This window comes from Choloepus didactylus, chromosome 20 (genome assembly GCF_015220235.1).
Source record: "Choloepus didactylus isolate mChoDid1 chromosome 20, mChoDid1.pri, whole genome shotgun sequence".
NCBI classification, from domain to species: Eukaryota; Metazoa; Chordata; class Mammalia; order Pilosa; family Megalonychidae; genus Choloepus; species Choloepus didactylus.
Window position 1 is genome coordinate 24,831,153 of NC_051326.1, and position 4,716 is coordinate 24,835,868.

The window sequence follows — 4,716 nt, forward strand, 5'->3', positions numbered from 1 at the left end:
CTTGCCTACAGTATGCTTTTTCACAACTAAAATATTAAATTAGTATAAAAATATTTTGATCATTTTCTGGAGTATATTGTCTCTACTTTGAGGTGTAATAGTCAGCTATAGAGTGAGTGGCATCTGGGTGATAAAATGAATTAGGGGGAGAGGCATTTTTTAGAACTTTGCTTTGAGTTGCCTGGCTGGTTAAAAAGAAGAGTGTACAGCCCATCCATGCAATTAAGTAGGAATTGCTTCTTAGTACCCCCAGGAAAATTGAGTCTAGAAAACAATTGTTTCAATATTCAGGGTCCCAAACCTTCCTTGTCAGATAGGCATAGGGCTTTCTGGAGCTGGGATCCCACTTGACAGGAGGGAACTTTGCCCACTGCCCATCAATGCCAGTTTTATAACCAAAAAGAGAGACAATCACAAGTGTTGGCAAGGAGTGGAGAAACATAAACACACATACATTGCTAATGGGAATTTGTGAAATGCTGCAACCACTCTGGAAAACAGGTTGGCAGTTTCTTGAAAAGTGAGACAGAATTACCATATGACCCAGCATTCCACAACTAAGTGTATACCCAAAAGAAATGAAAACATATGCCCGCAAAGACTTGCGTGTAAATATTCATAGCAGCATTATTTATAATAGCCCCAAAATGTAAACAACTCAAATGTCCATCAACTGATGAATCAGTAAATAAAATGTGGAATATTCATAGAGTGGGAATAAAAATAGAATCCATGCATGCTACAACATGGATGAACCTCAGAAACCTTAAGCTACATGAAAGAATCCAGATGCAAAAGACCACATATTTTATGATTCCATTTATATGAAATTTTTTACAAAAAAATTTTACAAAATTTTTTACAGAAAGCAGACTAGTGGTTGCCTGAGGCTGGGAGTTGGAATGGGCATCGATTATAAATGAACATAAGGGATCTGGAAAGGTGATGGAAATTGGATTGTGGTGATGACTGCTCAGTTCTATAAATTTACTAAAATCATTGAATTGTACCATTAAAATAGGTGAATTTCATGGTTTGTGAGCTGTACCTCAATAAAGCTCTTTAAAATGTACACACATGGGCCTGTGGGGAGAGACTATAAGCTTCAGGCATGTATGAAAATTATGCTTTAAGATCTATGCAGAGAATTTTTCATGATCTGTAAAAATTATATTTGGATGGCAAACCCCTCATACCCAAAGAAGGAATCTCTGCAGTGTTTATCCACCATCCTTTAACAGAAGACTTGTCAATCCTAGGGGCCCAGCGTAAGGCAGTTTGTTCTAAGTGAACATTGCCATAACCTTGTTCTATTTAAAATATCTTATCCTAGCCTTGATTCAGTTAGACTGCAGGCCTATTTGTGGTGCATTTCCCTTACTGTGGAAAGGGTGGAATTCTAGATATTGGTTTGCTAGGTTGAGCCACCTACAGTTACTAGACGTGACAAACCAAGTGCATCAAAGCCAACTTTCCAGAAATGAGGGCAAATCCAAGGGCCTAAGTGAAAAGCAGAAGCCAAGGTTTGAAGATAAAATAGAAGGATATGCTATATCTAGGGACATTAGAAAAGATCAGACTGTGCTCTGAAATGAATCCTATTGGGAATCTTCTATCATAGTTAGAATATCATATCATCAAATAACCATTTTTAGAAGTAGCAGTGTTTCTAGAGGTCACCTAATACAACCCCTTCACTTTTTAGTCAAGATAGTAAACTCAGGTTAAATGACTTTCTTGACGCTGCACAACTAGTTAGTAACAGATGTGAAAATAGAACTGGCTCCTACAGATTTATAACTCAGTGTATACTCCTCTACATCATTCTGCCTCCCAAACACGAGATAATCTACACACGAGATTATGGATTTGCTACATATACAAACATAGCACAATAAATTTACCAATGGAAGGGATGTGCCTCTGTCTTCCACTAGGATGAAATGGATTTGCGTGAATCCCATACAGCCTCTGTGACAAATGACACTGAAAGTGTGTGTGGTGGTGAGGTTTCCCAGTCAGAACACCCTGTACCGTGGATACCAAGTAGTTGACCTCACCTCAAGTCGTTATTTTACCATCACAGCGTTCTAGGCTAATGAGCTTCCAGTCTGCAGACCACACCATACACAGAACAGTTGGGAGAGTAGAGTGACCAACCTCTAGTGGATCTCCCAGATCCCTGCCTTCTAGTATACACATCTGTATGTAATCCCCTCACGCACTGACCTGTGGGGCCATTAGGACATGGCCAAGGGGATGTTATGGCACTTCCCAAGTTAGGTGGTAAAGGATTGCAGCTTCCATTTGGTTGCGCTCTCCTGCTGTCTCTCTCTCTCTCTCTCTTTCTTGGGTCACTTGCTCTATGGAGACACCCAGGTGGTAAGGAACTGAGACCTCCTGTCAATGGCACATGAGTGAGCTTGGAAGTGGCTTCTCCAGACCCAGTCAAGCTTCCGAGACAGCAGCCCTGGCACGCAATCTCTTCCTCAATCTGTGAGACCCTGAGCCAGCCAAACTGCTTCCAGATGCTTGATCAACAGAAACTAAGAGGATAAATGTTTGTTGTTTTAAGTGGCTAAATGTTGAGGTGATTTGTTATGCAATAGCATAGATAACTAATACACGTCGTTTACTTCACCTGTTAAATGGATCTTCAATAGTTTCTTTTAAAACAAACATTTAGAAAATCATATTTTAAAAGAATCAGGAAAGGCTATATTTTGAAAGAATCCCCTCGTTTCCCCATTCTGCCTTTGGTAAGGTGAAAGAGAATAGATAATCAGCTCCTAGGCTTTTGTTTTTGCTGTTGTTTGTTTTTATTTTTATATATAATGCATTTTTTCCTGAAAGAATAAGATTTATAGAGTCATACTTACAGTCAATGAGATTTGGGGCTAAGAATAAACAACCAGCTGACAAACTAAATTCCTTCTTTCCTTCTCACAGTATTGCCATCCCAGAAAACTCATTTTGCACACAAAAATCACATGAGATTCCTGTGGTTTAGAAAGTCTTTATGGTTGAATTGGTTTTCTTCCCTTGGCTGTGCCAGCCGTTAGCCAGTAGAATGATTACAAGTCGCTAGATGTTCCCTTTTCTTTTATTCCAGGCCTGGAGTCAATTGTGTTGTTACACTCCTCAATTCAGGAGTTGAAGCTTTCTGAAGGGGCATGTGCTGGGTTCCTTACAGCAGGCCAAGGTGAAGGGACAGAACAGAAACTCGCATTTTCCTCATAAGTGCCGGCCATGCTTATTGAATATCTTAATGTGTTGCAGGCATGGTGCTCAATTGGTAGACCTTCTGTCTCATTTAGAACCCGTTTGTCCCCAAGATAAAGGACAATCTAAAAAAATGCTGAGCTGGCCCTTAGGCTCTCAGCTGTCCAGAAATCTGAAAGATGAGGGATGTGAAGAGAAGGAATGAGAAGAAATTAACTTAAAAATCAGTGCACAGGCAGGGTGGGCTCTCCCCACGTCCATGAACATGGATCTATCCACGGATCTGGTCTCTGTGCCACCAGTCAAATTGTACCTTGCACCCCCTGGCCAAGGAGGAGAGACGGTAGTAATGCCACCGACTTCTACACCAGTGATTTCCCCTCTTGGAATCAGAATAACTTATTCTTAGCTTGATTTTCCAGCCCGTGTTTTTTCCTTTAAGTGGAATGGATCATATATTTTGTTCTTCTAGTTGCTTTAAACTAAAATAAATACAGTTTTATAAAATCTGTAATGAGTTCTCATAATATTTCGAGACAGCTAATTACTAACATTATAGATACAGCCTCCCTTTTGTTCATTAAGGAAAGACTTTTGGAAAACAGAATGATTATACTATGGCTACTTTGGAACCTTAATACATTCTAGTCTAGGATACAGGAATTTGGTCACATCTTATAATACATGCCAAAGCCAGGTTTTAAATAGAAAAATTGTCTTCCAACTTATTTGGTCCTTTGAATAGAAAGCCACTCTCCACAGATATTCTTAGGGATAAAAGCCATCTTTGGAAGGACTTTGGACACAAGAAGACTAGGGCTTGAAACATAATTCAACTACTCTCACCTATGTTTCCTGAGGCAAGTAAATGAGTTTCACTGCATCTCAATAGGGACCAATGCTGTATCTCAAATCTAGGTCTTCAGATTCCAAATTCTATCTGATCTTCCTCATTGCATTTGGAGAAGTATAAAAGCTGGTGGTAGCTTCAGGTGATGTGTGTGTGTGTGCACACATGTAGAGTGTGGAGATTCTAGGCATTGGCTTGCTGTGTGTGGAGCCAGCTAGAAGTGGCACACCAAATGCATCAAAGTCACCTTTCCAAAAGTGAAGAAAATACAAGGGGTTAAGAAAAAGCAGAAGTTAAGGTTTGAAGATAAAATAGAATAAAAAGACCAAAGCAAGTCAAATATATTCCGTATGCTTTTTCTTACACCATAGTGCCTCTCCTTCATGAATGTGTACTGAAGAAACAAAATAGATGAAATTTTATTTCTCTTTCTTTCTCCATTTCCATGTCAGTTAGAGACAATCATTTGGAATTCCAAATATCTGATTAGCCACATGCCCAAACACTTAATAACAGGAGGTTTGTTTATACCTTCTAGCATTCTTTGGGACTTTTTTCAAGTTGAGTGAGATCTAACTCCAGAAACTCTAGTGACTGAAGGTGACAGATAAAGTCTCATTCATTGAGAAAATAAAGTTGCTCAA